This window comes from Microtus oregoni, unplaced genomic scaffold, assembly GCF_018167655.1.
Source record: "Microtus oregoni isolate MIOR12 unplaced genomic scaffold, Mior012 000003F_ref0000135, whole genome shotgun sequence".
Taxonomy (NCBI): Eukaryota; Metazoa; Chordata; class Mammalia; order Rodentia; family Cricetidae; genus Microtus; species Microtus oregoni.
In genome coordinates, this window is record NW_024543062.1 from 24,274,782 (window position 1) to 24,294,278 (window position 19,497).

General features: G+C 43.5%; 1 pseudogene; it reads right to left on the reverse strand.

Moving 5' to 3' along the window:
- Nucleotides 1-203: 203 nt before the first annotated feature.
- Nucleotides 204-9,416, reverse strand: LOC121445940 (annotated as a pseudogene).
- Between the last annotated feature and the right edge of the window lie 10,081 nt (nucleotides 9,417-19,497).

Genomic DNA, 19,497 nt, shown 5'->3' on the forward strand with positions numbered 1-19,497 from the left:
GGATAAGGTGGATGAAGCAGGCTATGAGGAAGGCTGTCTGTGATTACACAGGATGGAAGAGTCGACAGGCAGGGATCAGAAGCCTGGAGTCTGACCCCAGGTTGGACATTCCCTCCCTGGGGCCATGGGCAGTATCCTGCTCTCTCTGGTCAAGGCCTGCATATCCCCTGACTCTGGAGCCTTCCAGGCAGATGCTGCTGTGCTCACAGGAGATGAATGCCCCATTCTCGTTCACCTGGGGAAGAAGAAAGGCAGAGTACATCAGGCCTACACTGCAGTCTTTCCAGCTCTGAGGCAGGAGGATTGTGAGCTCCAGGCCAGCCTGGTCTACATAGCTAAAGCCCACATCAAAACAAACAAAAACAACAAAGAAAAATAGCTAACCTGTTATTGTAGGAACAGGAACTTCTGTCTGTAACAGAAAACACACAGTCATGTCATGAGCCCGCACTGCTGCTTGGAAGCAGATGAAAATGAGCCCTGGGGGTGGGCATCATGCCTGGCCACCTGGAGCCTCTCAGAAGAAGGGACAGTGCATTCCCATGTTGGGAAGATGGCCATCGGGACTTTTGGGGATGGGCAGGGGTCTTAGCCAGTTGAAGGTGTACATAGCCCTACCTGAGTTCCGCTCATTCAGTAACAGATCTGCCAAATGAGAGACAGGGCCAAGCCACAGTCTACTGTGAGATAGTCTTTAAGGCCACAGCAGGCACAGTTGTCTCCCTCCTGAGTCCCTTCTCCTTACCTTCCTGACCACCTGAGGTTTGCTTCCCACATCCATGCACCCATGCTAAGCTCCATCCTGAGTTCACGCATGACCTCATCTCTTCCCTAGCATCAGAAAGTTCCCTGTCCAATGAGAGAAAAGGTCCACATACAAATGCCTCTCTGTCTCTTTGGCTGAGACACAGCCCTGCTGAGTCCCATTGGCCACATGATGATGAGACAGGAAAGGTGGGCTGCTTCAAGGTCCTGAGCACTGGCTTCAAAGTTCACAGGAATCCCAGCCCCTCCTCTCCTTAGCTGAACATTCCTGAGCCAGTGGTTTCAGCTTTCTTATCCTAGTGGCCAAGTGTGCATGTGTGTGTGTGTGTGTGTTTCTGTATGCATGTGCATTTGCATGTGTATATGTGTTTGTGTATATATGTATTTGTGTGTGCAATCAACAGAAAACACTGTAGCCCTCAACTGCTGTCCACCTTGGCATTTGGGTTGCACTGGACTGGAATTGACCAAGGAGACTATGCTCCCTCACCAACCAGGGCAGGGATCTTGTTGTCCATGCATTGGAATGGCAAGTGCATTGTCTGGCTCACTTACATGAATCTGGAGATGATATTAAGCTCCTTATCCTTGCTTATGTGACAAGTGTTTATTGACTAAACAATATCCCCAGCCCTAAGCCTTCTTGTTCAACCAGAACGATAAGGATGTTATTAAATACACCTTGTAGAGCCCTAGTGAGGATCCAGTGAGCTACTGTATGATACAGAACACAGGACAGGCGTGTGTGCAGATCCAGTGAGATACTCTATGATATAGAACATAGGACGAGCGTGTGTGCAGATTCAGAGAGATACTGTATGATAAAGAACACAGGACGAGCATGTATGTAGACCCAGAGAGCTACTATATAATAAAGAACACTGGACAGAGCATGTGTGAGGAACCAGTGTATAATAAAGAGTATAGGAAGGAGCCTGAACACAAAGCAAACAGTCAAAGGAGAGGCTGTCCTTCCTTAGGAGGCCGAGTGACAGGAACTCTGCAGGGGTGATGTGACAACCTCTGAGAATAACTGTACAGCAATCAGTGTGGCAGGAAAACCTATAAGCCTGGGCATCTTTGTCTGAATATTCTTGAAACAGATGGTGTGACCAGATGTGTGTGCAAGGGGACAAGACGATGATAATTTCTCACCGACACATTCCAGGATCTCACTAGGGAAACATCCCAGTTTTTAAAGCATGGGTATTGTAGCCAGGCTGCAGCCTCTTCTGCCAGCTGCCACCAGCCCTCTGAGTTGGAACCAGCCACGTTCCCTATTGGGTCAGCCGGGTCCAGGATCACAGGCCTGCAGAGCAACATTCAGAGAGGGAGCTGACCAGCTGACCAGTGCCACAGATACCATTGCACATGTACAGGGAGGAGCCCAGCAGAGTTCTGCTATCCAAAGTTTGTCCTGAGTTCCTGTCCCAGAGCATAGAGAAGGCCTGGAGAGATCCCTGGACATGACTTGGAAGGGCTGTGTTCAATCCTCTACCCTTTAGTAGCTGTGTGTCCTGGGTCAGGTCCCTCAGCCTCTCTGGTCTGTGAAATGGAGAGAGTTGAACCAGCCCATCTCAAAGGATGAGGTGTGAGGGTAGAACACAACACAGGATCAAGGCTGTAACAAGTCTACTGCATTGTTTACTGTTCATTAGTCCAGCACTGTTCTGTGCCTCGCAGCCCTTACCATACTGTTACAGCTGGAACAGCTCAGTTCCTGCTCCATGCGCTCCCCTCTCTGCTGTTTGGGTCTGGACAAGGTCAGAGCCTTGGTTTCCTCATCTGCAGACAGGAGAACCCACCCCTGCCTCCCAGGGCTGCAGGTCCTCATGTCAATCAGGTGACAGCAGGACAGTGCCCAGCACAGTGACAGAACAGGAGATGCTCAATGACACGGAGCTCCCACCTACCCATTTCCACTGCTATAGACTGGAGCCCCTGGTGAGGAGCTGAGTCATGAGGGAATGATCTACCTGGTTCCTCTGAGCTGTCTGTGCATGTAATTGGAGATTTCTTTGTCTTGAAAGTCATAATGCTTTGTCCAGTAGATTCGAAGCTGCCTGTACTTGGTGACCAGTTCCAAGACTGTCCGGAAGCCCTGGGCTGTGTCGAACTCAGTGTCTCCACTCCCACGTTCCCAGGCGTAGACTGTGAGCAGCTCCAGGGCATATTGTGAGGCCAGCGGCTTCCCCAGCTTCTCCTTACACTGAGAAGAGGAAGGTGATGAGAGAAATGGCCTGTGAGCTGTTGTGTGCGGACCACTGATGTCATTACAGGCTTACTGATACACAGTCATTCCCATTCTTGTAGATTCGGTCTATGTACACTACCACACTATAGCCAAGGGCTGTGTGGTTGACATGGAGACCATGTGGTCCACAGAGACTGAGCATTTACTGGCAGGCGCAGGAGGAATCATGACACTATGATTGACAGCCAGGGAGTGAGGATAGGGGCGGGATAGTAATGGTGCTCACCATTGATGGTTTTATCACAGGCTCTGAAGTAACTGGGAAATGCTAGGGAGATGCCCCGTGGGTAAAGTGCCACCCTCTCCTTGCAAGGGTGAGGACCAGAGCTCAGATCCCAGCAAACACATGACTGTCAGGCTTGTGAGGAAAACCACTCTCATCCCAGCCTAAGTGGATGGAAATGGGGGTCCCCAGGACTATATGATGATCCAGAACTGCTGATTCAGCACACTGTGGGCTCAAGTGTGAGACCCTGTCTGGACATATAATGTGGAGAGTGACTGAGGACCTGGCATTGCTCTCTGGTCTCCACATGCTTATGTACACACATGCACACCCATAGACAGGTGCTCCCAAGAGTAGGTATACATATACCGCACCAGATCTATCTCACACACATATAAAAACTCCAGAAACATTGCAGGATGGGAATGTAAAGAAAGCATAGCTTGACACATCAGGAAAATCTAAGCCATAGTAGGTACCAGTGCATGTTTAAGAAGAAAGAAAGAATGAAAGAAAGAAAGAAAGAAAGAAAGAAAAGAAAGGAAAGAAGGAATGAAGAAAGAACTAGAAATTCAAAGATAAAGTAGGGTGAGATGGTGTACACCTTTATCCCAGCAATGGGAGGCAGAGGTAGGCAGAACTGTGGGTTTAAGGCCAGCCTGGTCTGCATAGTGAGTTCCAGGACATCAGTAGCTTCCTAGTGAGACCCTGTCTCTAAATAATGCAACAAAGAAAGAGAAATCCAGAGTTCACAATGTCTCGTGAACAGTGAATTAGATGCAGCTGAAGAGTGAGTTAGCTGAACGGAAACTGGACTAGAAGAAATAATTCCTAACAACATGGGAAGTCCTCCTTCCTCCCAGGTTCGTCCTCCCTCCCTCCCTCCCAGCCTCCCCCCTTCCCTCTCTTATAGCATCTCCTCCCTGACTTCCCCTTCCCCTCTCAACTCTCTTTCCTTTCTCACCACTCCTTCCCTCCCACCTTGCTCCTCATCTTTCTTCCTCTTCATCACCCCTTCCATTCTCTGCCCTGTAAGATGGGGCCCACAGTGGCTGGACAAGATGCCATACCAGTTGGTACCAGTGCTTGACCAGGCGGATGAGGCTCTTCAGCTTGGGTGGACGATCCTTCAGGAAGTTTCTCTGGAGCTCGGTGAAGCAGGTGGAGAACTCGCCTTCCTTCCTCAGGGAGGTGCACTCACGGTTGAGCCTTCTGTAGATTTGGGGGTCAGGTTTCCTGTCAGTGCTGACATGACCTGTAAAGGAGGCCTTACTCAGCTAATTCTCCAGCCCTTCTCTGGCATTCCTGGGTCTATCTGTGGGGTGACAAGTTCACAGATTATGGGGTTCAGTGAAGCGATCAGAGTTTTATCAAGCATCACTCCCTATACATCCGTGTGTCATCCCTCACCTCAGGACTGCATACATCATGCGGCCCTGGAAAGTTCCTGCTACCAGCTGGTCCTGGAGACAGTGGTGGGAGGAAACAGCACACTGAGGTCATACACAAGAGAGCTGCACGGTCATCTAATAATGGCCAACTGTGCCCTGGAGTCCAGCATCTTCTGCACGGTGCATGCCATGTGTGTACACTCCTGCTTGTGTCGGAGTTTACTGTGGAGCACTTTGATATATTTTATATCATGGACCGGCTTACGGTGTCTCTGTCGTATTTTTGTCTGGTGTATATATCGTTTGTGTGTGTTTGGGAGAAAGTATACACTTATGTTAAGAGTTCATGGGAAGACATAAGGTGTCTCCCTTTGAGAAGACCAGCAGACCACAGAGATTCTCCTGTCTCTGGCCATGTAAGTCCTTGGTTAGAGGTCAGTTGTGGTCCTTTCTGTTTAGGTGAGTGTTGAGGATTTGAACTCAGGTCTTCATGCTTGTGTAGCAATTGCCTTTATCCACTGAGCTGTCTCACCAACAGCTGTCCATTTTCACTGGATGACTTTCTGTCGTACCTAAATGAATATTATGTGGTTTTGTTTGTCCAGGTCCTAAGAGGAGTAGGGTGTGTGTGTTGTTTCCTGAGCTTGTAGAGTGGTTAGGCAGCAGGCTAGGGAACACATATGGCTGTGTGACTGTGTGTGGGTGCAAGTGCACCTCTGAGTAGACTAGACAGGCAGCAAGCTGTGTCTCAGGTGTGTGCGCATCTGTATACTAGACAGGCAGCAGGCTGTGTCTCAGGTGTGTGCACATGTGTGTAGACTAGACAGGCAGCAGGCTGTGTCTCAGGTGTGTGCACCTCTGTGTAGACTAGACAGGCAGCAGGCTGTGTCTCAGGTGTGTGCACATCTGAGTAGATTAGACAGGCAGCAGGCTGTGTCTCAGGCGTGTGCACATCTGTGTAGACTAGACAGGCAGCAGGCTGTGCCTCAGGTGTGTGCACATCTGTGTAGACTAGACAGGCAGCAGGCTGTGTCTCAGGTGTGTGCACATCTGAGTAGACTAGACAGGCAGCAGGCTGTGTCTTAGGTGTGTGCACCTCTGTGTAGACTAGACAGGCAGCAGGCTGTGTCTCAGGTGTGTGCACATCTGAGTAGATTAGACAGGCAGCAGGCTGTGTCTCAGGCGTGTGCACATGTGTGTAGACTAGGCAGGTAGCAGGCTGTGTCTCAGGTGTGTGCACATCTGAGTAGACTAGACAGGCAGCAGCCTGTGTCTCAGGCGTGTGCACATGTGTATAGACTAGGTAGGCAGCAGGCTGTGTCTTAGGTATGTGCACATCTGAGTAGACTAGACAGGCAGCAGGCTGTGTCTCAGGTGTGTGCAATCTGTGTAGACTAGACAGACAGCAGGCTGTGTCTCAGGTGTGTGCACATGTGTGTAGACTAGACAGGCAGCAGGCTGTGTCTCAGGCGTGTGCACATGTGTGTCCACGGTTGTGGCAGACCTTACCATCAGGCTTTGATGCTGGCACATGGCAAAATCACTCTGTGATACCGGGACATGCCTGTCACTCAGTGACCCGGGAGAGTTTCAGCTTCAAGGTCCACCACACAATGGGGCATCGACTAAGTCATCTTGGGTAGAGTTGTGAGTGAGGTCCTTTCTTGGCTGTCACTCACTGTCATTTCCAAGGCGGTCCTGCTGTGGTGGCCCCACTTCCCTACTGGAAAGCTGCCTGGGGAAGTCCATGACCAAGACAGCCTTCTGGAGAATCACCTCCCAGCTCTTTCTGGGTCACGCCCTCTGCACCCCTGCAGAGGCAGGTATCCAAGCCTCCTGCAGTTTTCCACCGCGTGCTGCCCTGCTCATACTCCCAGACGGGTCTCTCATTCTCTGCTGCCTGAGATTCTGTGCTGTTTCTATGGCTCTCTTAAGTCAAGGGCAATGACCTTGTCTCTAAGTTAATAACAGCAGTTCACACAGTGATCAACAGGGGGAGCTGTGTCCCCAAATGTAAATCCTCAACCTTTCTCTAAGCTTCCCAAACCCCCACTGTGCTTTCACGGGTGTTCCTGATTGTCTTTGGGTAGAGTTGGACAATTTGTAATTTTGGGGTACACACACACACACACACACACACACACACACACACACACACCAGCCAGTTCGAGATCAAGGTTTAACCTCTCTCAAAACAAGACAAACAAACCAGGCTTTCTCGTAGGGAGTGGAGGAAGCCTGAGTGAATATATCTGAGTATATTTGTTTACAGCCTGAGTCCTCTCCTACAGACACCAACTACACACCAGCCACCCTCTCCCCCACCCTGTGCTGTACCTAATAAACATGCCGAGGCTCCGGGTTGCCCGAGGTTGGGGGTGCAGCTCCATCAGAGCTCACACCCCACTGAGCCCAGCTGCATACTGCCAGAGCCACCAAGGTGGGCCAGCAAATCCCAGGTCAGCCTCTCAACAAATCAGGCTCCCAAGTAACCGACATCCAAGACTGGCCTCTGGTCTTTACACCTGCAAACATCTGCATAGATCTACACACGTGTGAACATACACACACACACACACACACACACACACACACACACGAACGAAAACTGAGAGAGAGGATGGAAGGCGGCGCTGCGGCTCCGAGTGCCTTACCCAGGACGTCATAGGCTGGCAGCACATCAAACTGCACCTCCTGTTGAAGTCGGGGGGGGGGGGGGGGGGGGAGCTCAGTGTGAAGCCGAGTGCCCCGGGGGTTGGGCAAACATGGACTCTGGTGCCCCGGGGGTTGGGCAAACATGGACTCTGAACCTCAAACTTCACTCTAAGGCATACAGCTGTTCCCGAATTTCCAGGATGAACTCTCCGCGTCGGTTTAACTGGTCCTCGAAGATGGAAAAATTGTTAAGGAACACGACCAGGTCGGCGTCTGACCTGCCCTTGAGAGCTGTGCCTTTTCCCGAGGAGCCGCCCTGAAAGACAACAATGAGAATGACAGGCGACAGGCAGAGCCATGGCCAACAGTCCAGGCCCTCAGTAGCCTAGGGGTCCACCACCCAGGGAGATAGTTGAGCAGAGAAAGCCAGCACATGCGCAGTGGAATGCTAGTCAGTCCCGAGCATGAAATCAGGATCTATGTAGGAAAATAGATGGTTCTGGATGTCCTCATGGTAGGAGAGAGAAGCCAGAATCAGGATGACAGACATCAGTGTTTATCTCTGGAGTCTAGATTTTAATATGGCTTTAAGTGTGTGTGTGTGTGTGTGTGTGTGTGTGTGTGTGTGTGAGAGAGAGAGAGAGAGAGAGAGAGAGAGAAAGAGAGAGAGAGAGTCTTTGTCTTGCTCAATACTGTTCTCCCTTACTATTTTTCTCAAACCCTGTTTAATATATGTGTTTGTGTGTACAATTTAGATTTAACCCTATATATGTACATGTATGCTAGCTTATACTCTCTGTGTATATATGTAGCCATTGTCTAAGAAAATGCTCTAAACAATCCCAGTGAGCCCTGTTCATGATATCTCCTTCTAGACTAAGAAAAAAGTCTCAAGTACTTTATTTTTTTTATTTTTTTAATTTATTTATTTATTAAGGATTTCTGCCTCCTCCCCGCAACCGCCTCCCATTTCCCTACCCCTCCCCCGATCAAGTCCCCCTCCTTCATCTGCTCGAAGAGCAATAAGGGTTCCCTGACCTGTGGGAAGCCCAAGGACTGCCCACCTCTATCCAGGTCTAGTAAGGTGAGTATCCAAACTGCCTAGGCTCCCCCAAAGCCAGTACATGCAGTAGGATCAAAAACCCACTGCGATTGTTCTTGAGTTCTCAGTATTCCTCATTGTCTGCTATGTTCAGCTAGTCCGGATTTATCCCATGCTTTTTCAGACCCAGGCCAGCTGGCCTTGGTGAGTTCCCAATAGAACATCCCCATTGTCTCAGTGTGTGGGTGCATCCTTCGCAGTCCTGAGTTCCTTGCTAGTGCTCCCTCTCCTTCTGCTCCTGATTTGGACCTTGAGATTTCTGTCCAGTGCTCCAATGTGTGTCTCTGTCTTTGTCTCCTTTCATCGCCTGATGAAGGTTAATATTCAGGAGGATGCCTATGTGTTTGTCTTTGGATTCACCTTCTTATTTAGCTTCTCTAGGAACATGAATTATAAGCTCAAAGTCTTTTATTTACGGCTAGAAACCAAATATGAGTGAGTACATCCCATGTTCCTCTTTTTGGGTCTGGCTTACCTTACTCAGGATAGTGTTTTCTATTTCCATCCATTTGTATGCAAAATGATAAAAATATATGGTTAGCTCTACTACAGCATACTGCATATGTGATTCATATATTTAAAATATATTCTATATAATAATAAAAAAATTATGATTAGCCCCTTTCTGCCTCCCTTCCCTCTTTGGGGTGCTGGGGCTGAAACCCGAGGGCAACCTAGTGGGCAGGAGCTCCTTTGTTTCAATAGCCTGCCTGCAGCAAGCAAGGTAGGCGCTTTGTTTACGAGCTACCCAACCAGCACGGAGATCTGATTTCGGCACTAGGAGAGCCATCATTGGGGTGAGATTCAGACATGGGCTTCCTGCTGGGCCTATACTCCCAGCATACTGCCTCTCTCTTCCTATCCCACCCAGTTTGCATCCAGAACCCTCTCCCTTTCTGCCTCCTTTCCCTCTTTGGGGCGCTGGGGCTGAATCCCAAGGGTAACATAGCGGGCGGGAGCTCCTTTGTTTCAATAGCCTGCCTGCAACAAGCAAGGTAGGCGCTTTGTTTACGAGCTACCCAACCAGCATGGAGATCTGATCTCGGCAACAGGAGAGCCATCATTGGGCACGGAGATCTGATCTTGGCACCAGGAGAGACATCACAGGAGCACCAGGAGAGCCATCACTGGGGAGAGCCATCACTGGGAAGGTACATCAGTACGCAAGGAGACCTGATCCTGTAAAAGAAGATCCATAGGGAAGCATTTGGAGGAAGAGATGGGCAGGTGCCAATGCAAGAATTCACCCAACAATCTGAAAAACAACATGAAACCACCAGAACCCAGCGATCTAACAACAGGAGGACATGAACACCTTAATCAAGAAGTAGAAAAAATTGACTATAAAAGTGATTGATGCTCTTAAACAGCATGTAAAAAAAATGCCCTTATAGAAATGGATGAGAAGTATAACAGAAAGTTTGAAGAACTGAATAAATCAGTGAATGATACCCTAGGAAACCAAGGAAAAACAATCAAACAGATAATGGAAACAGTTCAAGACTTGAAAACTGAAATGGAGGCAAAGAAGAAAACACAAACAGAGGGCCGGCTGGATATGGAAAATCGAGGTAAATGAATAGAGACTACAGAAACAAGCATAACAAGCAGAATACAAGAGATCAGAATCAGATTCTGATGATACCATAGAGAAAATAAACGCACTGATCAAAGAAAACAGCAAAACCAACAAACTCTCATCACAAAACATTCAGGAAATATGGGACACAATAAAAAGACCAAACCTAAGAATAATATGAGTAGAAAAAGGAGAAGAAGTGCAGCTCAATGGTCCAGAAAATATATTTAATAAAATTATAGAAGAAAACTTTCCCAACCTGAAGAAAGATATACCTATGAAGGTTCAAGAAGCATACAGAACACCAAATAGGCTGGATCAAAAAAAAATCCCCTTGCCATATAATAATCAAAACACAAAACATACAGAATAAGGAAAGAATATTAAGAGCTGCAAAGGAAAAAGGTCAAGTTACTTATAAAGGTAAACCTTTCAGACTTACACCTGACTTCTCTATGGAAACCATGAAAGCCAGAAGGTCCTGGATAGAAGTACTGTAGAAACTAAGAAACCAAGGATGCAAGCCCAGACTACTATACCCAGCCAAGCTTTCGTTCACTATAAATGGAGAAAACAAAATTTTCCAGGATAAAAACAAATATAAACAATACATAGCCACAAATCCAGTCTTACAGAAAGTAATAGAAGGGAAATCACTAACAAAGGAGTCCAACAATGACCACAATAACTCAGACATCTAGAGACCTTTCACCAGCGCAACTCAAAGAAGGGAAACACACCAACTCTACAACTAAAAAAGTGACCGGAGTTAACAACCACTGGTCATTAATATCACTTAATGTCAATGGACTCAACTCACCTATAAAAAGGCACAAGCTGAGAGATTGATTATGAAAACAAGATCCAACATTCTGCTGTTTACCACAAAGAAAGGCACCTCCTCAGAGTAAAGGGCTGGGAAAAGGCTTATCAAGCAAATGGACCTAAGAAACAAGAAGGTGTGGCCATACTAATTTCTAACAAAGTTGACTGCAAACTTAAATCAATCAGAAGAGATGGAGAGGGGCATTTTATACTCATAATAGGAACAATTCATCAGGATGAAGTCTCAATCCTGAATATCTATGCCCCTAATATAAAAGCACCCATGTTCATAAAAGAAACATTACTAAAACTCAAGGCAGCCATCAAACCACACACACTAATAGTAGGAGACTTCAACACTCCTCTCTCACCAATGGACAGGTCAATCAGACAGAAACCTAACAGAGAAATTAGAGAATTAATGGAGGTAATGAAGCAAATGGACTTAACAGACAACTATAGATTATTCCACCCAAATAGAAGAGAATATACCTTCTTCTCTGCAGCTCATGGAACCTTCTCGAAAATCGACCACATACCGGTAGCAAAGCTAACTTACACAGTTACAAAAAAAAATTAGTAACCACCTGTGTCTTATCAGATCACCATGGATTAAAGTTAGAATTCAACAACAATGCTACCCCCAGAAAGCCTACAAACTCATGGAAACTGAACAGTCAACTACTGAACCATACCCGGATGAAGAAAGAAAAGAAAGAAAGAAAGAAAGAAAGAAAGAAAGAAAGAAATTAAAGTCTTCCTGGAATACAACGAAAATAAAGAAACAACCTTCTCAAACTTATGAGACACTATGAAAGCAGTCCTAAGAGGAAAGTTCATAGCACTAAGTGCCCACTTAAAGAAAACAGAGAAAGCACATATTGGAGACTTAACAGCCCACCTGAAAGCTCTAGAAAAAAAAGAAGCACACTCACCTAGGAGGAGTAGAAGATTGGAAATAATCAAACTGAGGGCTGAAATCAACAAAACAGAAACACAGAAAACAATCCAAAGAATCAATGAAACAAAAAGCTAGTTCCTGGAGAAAATCAACAAGATTGATAAACCCCTATCCAAATTAATCAAATGGCAGAGAGAGAATATGGAAATTAATAAGATCAGAAATGAAAAGGGGGACATAACCACAGACACAGAGGAAATTCAGAGAATCATTAGATCTTATTACAAAAGCCTGTATGCCACAAAACTGGAAAATGTAAAAGAAATAGTCACATTTTTATATAAATGCCATATACCAAAGTTAAACCAGGACCAGGTGAACAATCTAAATAGACCTGTTAGTCGCAAAGCATTAGAAGTGGTTATCAAAAACCTCCCTACCAAAAAAAGCCCAGGACAAGATGGTTTCAATGCGGAATTCTACCAGAACTTCCAAGAAGACCTAATACCTATACTCCTTAATGTATTTCACAATATAGAAACAGAAGAGTCATTGCCAAATTCCTTTTATGAAGCTACAGTTACCCTGATACCAAAAACACAAAGACTCAACCAAGAAAGAGAATTACAGGCCAATCTCACTCACGATGTAAAAATCCTCAACAAAATACTGGCAAACCATATCCAAGAACACATTAGAAAAATTATCCATTATGATCAACTAGGCTTCATCCCAGAGATGCAGGACTGGTTCAACATACGAAAATCTATCAATGTAATGCATCATATAAATAAACTGAAAGAAAAAACCATATGATCATTTCATTAGATGCTGAAAAAGCATTTGACAAAATTCAACATCTGTTAAGATAAAAGTATTGGAGAGATTAGGGATACAAGGGTCATACATAAATATAATAAAAGCTATATACAGCAAGCCGACAGCTAACATCAAATTAAATGGAGAGTAACTCAAAGCCATCCTACTAAAATCAGGAACAAGACAAGGATGTCCACTCTCTCCATACCTCTTCAATATAGTGCTTGAAGTTCTAGCAATAGCAATAAGACAACCTAAGGGGATCAAGAGGATTCGAATTGGAAAGGAAGAAGTTAAACTTTCATTATTTGCAGATGATATAATAGTGTACATAAGCGACCGCAAAAACTCCACTAAAGAATTTTTACAGCTGATCAACACCTTTAGTAATGTGGCAGGATACAAGATCAACTCCAAAAAATCAGTTGCCCTCTTATACACAAAGGATATAGAAGCAGAGAGGAAAATCAGAGAAGCTTCACCTTTCATGATAGCCACAAACAGCGTAAAATATCTTGGGGTAACTCTATCCAAAGAAGTGAAAGATCTATTTGACAAGAATTTTAAGGCATTGACGAAAGAAACTGAGGAGGATACCAGAAAATGGAAGGACCTCCCTTGCTCTTGGATCGGGAGGATCAACATAGTAAAAATGGCAATTCTACCAAAGGCTATTTATAGATTCAATGCAATCCCCATCAAGGTCTCATCAAAATTCTTCACAGATCCTGAGAGGACAATAATCAAATTTATTTGGAAAAACAAAAAACCCAGGATAGCCAAAACAATCCTGTACAATAAAGGATCTTCTGGAGGCATTAATGTCCCTGACTTCAAACTCTATTACAGAGCTACACTATTGAAAACAGTGTGATACTGGCATAAAAACAGAGAAGTTGACCAATGGAATCGTATAGAAGACCGGATTTTAACCCACAATCCTATGAAACCTCATTTTTGATAAAGGAGCTAAAAGTATACAATGGAAGAAAGAAAGCATCTTCAACAAATGGTGCTGGCACTACTGGATGTCAACCTGCAGAAGAAGGAAAATAGACCCATAGCTATCACCATGCACAAAACTCAACTCCAAATGGATTAAAGACCTCAATATCAGTCTGAACACACTGAACCGGATAGAAGAGAAAGTGGGACGTACCCTACAACATATGGTCACAGGAGATCACTTCATATGTATAACCCCAGCAGCACAGACATTAAGGGCAACATTGAATAGATGGGACCTACTAAAATTGAGAAGCATCTGTAAAGCAACGGACACTGTCACTAAGACAAAAAGGCAACCTACTGACTGGGAGAAGATCTTCACCAACCCCTCAACAGACAAAGGTCTGATCTCCAAAATATATAGAGAACTCAAAAAACTAGACTGTAAAATGCTAATTAACCCAATTATAAAATGGGGCACTGAGCTGAACAGAGAATTCTCAACCGAAGAAGTTCAAATGGCCAAAAGATACTTAAGGTCATGCTCAACCTCCTTAACCATCAGGGAAATGCAAATCAAAACATTTTTGAGATATCATCTTACACGTGTCAGAATCACTAAAATAAAAAACACCTTTGATAGCCTTTCCTGGAGAGGTTGTGGAGAAAGGGGTACCCTCATCCATTGCTGGTGGGAATGCAAACTTGTGCAACCACTTTGGAAAGCAGTGTGGCGGTTTCTCAGGAAATTTGGGATCAACCTACCCCTGGACCCAGCAATACCACTCTTGGGAATATGCCAAATTAGGCCTTATCATACAACAAAATATATGCTCTACTATGTTCATAGCAGCATTGTTTGTAATAGCCAGAACCTGGAAACAACCTAGATGCCCTTCAATGGAAGAATGGATGAAGAAAGTGTGGAATATATACACATTAGAGTACTACGCTGTGGTAAAAAAAAAAAAATGACTTTTCGGATTTGGCATGCAAATGGATGGAAATAGAAAACACTATCCTGAGTGAGGTATCCCAGACCCAAAAAGATGAACATGGGATGTACTCGCTCATAATTGGTTTCTAGCCATAAATAAAGGTCATGAAGTCCATAATTGGTGATCCTAAAGAAGCTAAATAAGAAGGTGAACCCAAAGAGAATTATATAATTATCCTCCTGGCTATGGGAACTAGACAAAATTGCCGGGCAAAAAAATTGGGATCTTGGGGTAGGGGTGGCATGGGGGTAAGGGGAGATGTGGAGAGAGAAGTGAGAACGGGAGGATGGGGGGAACTTTGGGAAACTAGATGATTGGGATAAAGGAAGGTTGGATAGGGGAGCAGGGAAGCACAAATTTTAGTTAAGGGAGCCACCTTAGTGTTGGCAAGGGACTTGAACCTAGAATGGCTCCCAGGAGTCCAAGGCAATGTCCCCAGTTAGTTCCTTGGGCAGCTGAGGATAGGGAACCTGAAATGACCCTATCCTAGAGCAATACTGACGAATATCTTGTATATCACCATAGAACTTTCATCTGGTGATGGATGGAGATAGAGACTGAGACCCACACTGGAGCACCGGACTGAGCTTCCAACATCTCAATGAGGAGCAGAATAAGGCAGAACATGATGAAGGAAGTCAGTACCATGAGGGGTGCACCCATTTACTGAGGCAGTGGGGCTGATCTCTTGGGAGCTCACCAAGGCCAGCTGGAATGTGACTGAAACCTGACTCTTTGAACATGGTGAACAATGAGGCCTGATGAGAAGCCAAGGCCAATGGCATGGGGTTTTGTTCCTACTTCATCTTCTGGCTTTGTGGGAGCCTAGCCAGTTTGGATGTTCACCTTACTAGACCTGGATGGAGGTGGGTGGTCCTTGGCCTTTCTATAGGGCAGGGAAACATGGCTGCTCTTTGGACTGAAGAGGGAGGGGGAGAGGAGTTGGGGAAGTGAGAAAAGGGTGGAAGGAGGGGGAGGGAAATGGGAGGCTGGGAGGAGGCAGAAACTTTTTTTTCTGTTTCTCAATAAAAAATTTTAAGAGAAAGTGTATTAATTTCATAAAATTCTTCAGGGAGAAACGTACATGTGTTTTACTGAAAAGAGAAGCAGTTGTTTGGGACATGGCAAAGCATTGTTTGACGTGAGAGCAGTGCTCCTTTTCTCTGTACAAGCTTTACTTTAGAAGGTAATCACGTTGTTCTGAAAGTGTATTAATTTCATGAAAAGATTTAGTGAAAAACACACATGTGTTTCTCTGAAAAGAGACGCCGTTCTGTGGGACATGTCACAGCACTGTGAGAAGTGAGAACAGTGTTCCTTTTCTCTGTAAAAGCTTTACTTTGAGAGATAATCATGTTCTCTTGAAAGTGTATTAATTTCATGAAAAGCTTTATATAGAATTGGACATGTCTTTCTCTGAAAAGAGACACAGTTCTGTGGGACATGTCAAAGCATTGTTAAAACTGAGATCAGTGTTCCTTTTCTGTACAAGCTTTACTTTGAAAGATAATCACGTTCTTTTGAAAGTGTATTAATTTCATGAAAAGCTTTAGTGACAAACGCACACGTTTTTCTTTGTAAAGAGAAGCAGTTGTTTGGGACATTTCAAAGTAATTTTAGACATGAGATCAATGTTCCTTTTCTCTTTACAAGCTTTACTTTGAAAGATAATAGTGTTATTTTGAAAGTGTATTAATTTCATGAAAAGCTTAAGTGAGAAACTCAGATGTGTTTCTCTGAAAAGAGACGCTATACTGTGGTACATGTCAAAGTATTTTTAGAAGTGAGATCAGTGTTCCTTTTCTCTGTACACACTTTACTTTGAGAGATAATCACGTTCTTTTGAAAGTGTATTAATTTCATGAAAAACTTTAAAGTGAGAAATGCACAAATGTTTCCTTGTAAAGAGAAGCAGTTGTTTGGGACATGTCAAAGTATTGTTATAAGTGAGAATAGTTTACCTTTCTGTACAAGCTTTACTTTGAAAGATAATCACGTTCTTTTGAAAGTGTATTATTTTCATGAATAGCTTTAGTGATAAACGCACATGTGTTTCTCTGAAAGATACGCAGTTCTGTGTGACATATCAAAGCATTGTGAGAAGTGAGAGCAGTGTTCCTTTTCTCTGTACAAGCTTTACTTTGAAAGATAATCACAATCTTTTGAAAGTGTATTAATTTCATGAAATGTTTTTGTGAGAAATGCACATGTTTTTCTCAAAAAAGAGAGGCAGTTGTTTGGTATACGTAAAAGTATTGTTAGAAGTGAGAGCAGTGTCCCTTTTCTTTATACAGTCTTTGCTTTGAAAGATAATCACGTTCTTTTGAAAGTTTATTAATTTCACGAAAAGCTTTAGTGATAAACACACATGTGTTTCTCTGAAAAGAGAAGCAGTTGTTTGGGATATGTCAAAGTATTGTTAGAAGTGAGAGCACTGTTCCTTTCTCTGTACATGCTTTACTTTGAAAGATAATCACATTTTTTTGAATGTGTAGTAATTTCATGAAAAGCTTTAGTGAGAAACGCACATCTGTTTCTGTGAAAAGAGAAGCCATTGTTTGGGATATGTCAAAGTATTGTTAGAAGTGATAGCAATGTTCCTTTTCTCTGTAGAAGCTTTACTTTGAAAGATAATTACCTTCTTTTGAAAATGTATAAATTTCAGGAAAGGTTTAGTTAGAAACGTCAAGTGTTTCTCTGAAAAGAGAAGCCATTGTTTGGGATATATCAAACGATTGTTAGAATTGAGAATAGTGTTCCTTTTGTTGGTAGAAGCTTTACTTTGAAAAATAATCACATACTTTTGAAAGTGTATGAATTTCACGAAAGCTTTTGTGAGAAATGCACATGTGTTTCTCTGAAGAGAGAAGCATTTGCTTGGGATATGTCAAAGTATTGTTAGAAGTGAGAGCAGTGTTCCTTTTCTCTGTAGAAGCTTTACTTTGAAAGACAATCACGTTCTTTTGAAAGTGTATTATTTTCATGAATAGCTTTAGTGATAAACGCACATGTGTTTCTCTGAAAGATACGCAGTTCTGTGTGACATATCAAAGCATTGTGAGAAGTGAGAGCAGTGTTCCTTTTCTCTGTACAAGCTTTACTTTGAAAGATAATCACGATCTTTTGAAAGCGCATTAACGTCATGAAAAGCTTTAGTGAGAAACGCACATGTGTTTCTTAGTGAAGAGAAGGTGTTGTTTGGGACATGTCAAAGTATTGTTTTAAGTGAGATCAGTGTGCCTTTTTTCTCTGTACAAGCTTTTCTCTGAAAGATAATCACATTCTTTTGAAAGTGTATTTATTTCATGAAAAGCTTTAGTGAGAAATGCATATGTGTTTCTCTGAAAGAGACGCAGTTCATTGGTACACGTCAAAGCATTGTTAGAACTGAGATCAGAGTTCCTTTCCCTGTACAAGCTTTACTTTAAAAGATAATCTCGTTCTTCTGAAAGGGTATTAATTTCATGAAAAGCTTTAGTGTGAAACGCTCATGTGTTTCTCTGAAAAGAGACGCAGTTCTGTGGGACATGTCAAAGCATTGGTAAAAGTGAGAGCAGTGTTCCTTTTCTCTGTACAAGCTTTACTTTGAGAGATAATCACGATCTTGAAAGTGTATTAATATGAAAAGCTTTAGTGAGAAACGCCCACTTTTTTCTCTAACATGTGATGCAGTTGTTTGGTACGTGTCAAAACATTGGTAAAAGTGGGAGCAGTGTTCCTTTTCTCTGTACAAGCTTTACTTTCAAAGATAATGTTCTTTTGGAAGTGTATTTATTTCATGAAAAGCTTTAGTGAGAAACACAAATCTGTTTCTTTGTAAATAGAGGCTGTTGTTTGGGAAAGGTCAAAGTATTGTTAGATGTGAGATCAGTGTTCCTTTTCTCTGTACAAGCTTTACTTTGAGATAATCACGGTCTATGAAAGTGTATTAATTTCATGAAAAGCTTTTGTGAGAAACGCACATGTGTTTCTTAGTAAAGAGAAACTGTTTTTTTGGGACATGTCAAGGTATTGTTAAAAGTGAGAACAGTGTTCCTTTTCTCTGTACAAGCTTACTTTGAAAGATAATCACGTTCTTTTGAAAGTGTATTAAGATCATGAAAAGCATTAGTGAGAAATGCTCATTTGTTTCTCTAAAATGTGACGCAGTTGTTTGGTACATGTCAAAGCATTGGGAAAAGCGAGAGAAGTGTTCCTTTTCTCTGTACAAGCTTTACTTTGAAAGATAATAAAGTTCTTTTAAAAGTGCTTTGATTTCATGAAAAGCTTTAGTGTGAAACGCACATGTGTTTCTTTGTAAAAAGAAGCTGTTGTTTGTGACATATCAAAGTATTGTTTTAAGTGAGATCAATGTTCCTTTTCTCTGTACATACGTTGCTTTGAAAGTTAATCATGTTCTTTTGAAAGTGTATTAATTTCATAAAAACTTCAGTAATAAACGCACATGTGTTTCTTTGTAAAGAGAAGCAGTTGTTTGTGACATGTCAAAGTATTGTTAGAAGTGAGAACAGTGTAGCTTCACAGCACACAGTCAACTCATTCCCAGCATTCTCTGTTTCTATTTTTCATTTCTTCATCCTACTCACCTAGTAAGTCTCAAAGCTATATGGGCCATGAAATTCTGTGGGACCCAGGGCACATGACCTCAGACCCTTCAGTCTAGTCGTCTGAGTTCTAAGATTGCTAACCATTACCAGGAGGCCCGGCTTGTAAGCCTCATAGCAGTGGGGCCTTATTCTTCAAAGCTCCTACCCCGTGGTTGTAGCTGGTGACTTTCACATAAAAACCTCCTTTACAGGGGCTGAGGAGATGGCTCAGTGGTTAAGAGCACTGACTGCTCTTCCAGAGGACCTGAGTTCAATTCCTAGCAGCCACATGGTAGCTCAACTCTCTGATCTGGTCTCCTCTTCTTGTGTGACAGGCAGAACACTGCATCATAATAATATACATAATAGTAATCATAATCCTTGAAAAATATTCATTACTTGGGCATGTTTCATTTTCTTGGTCTCTAAGAAGTGTACTTTAGCCCTG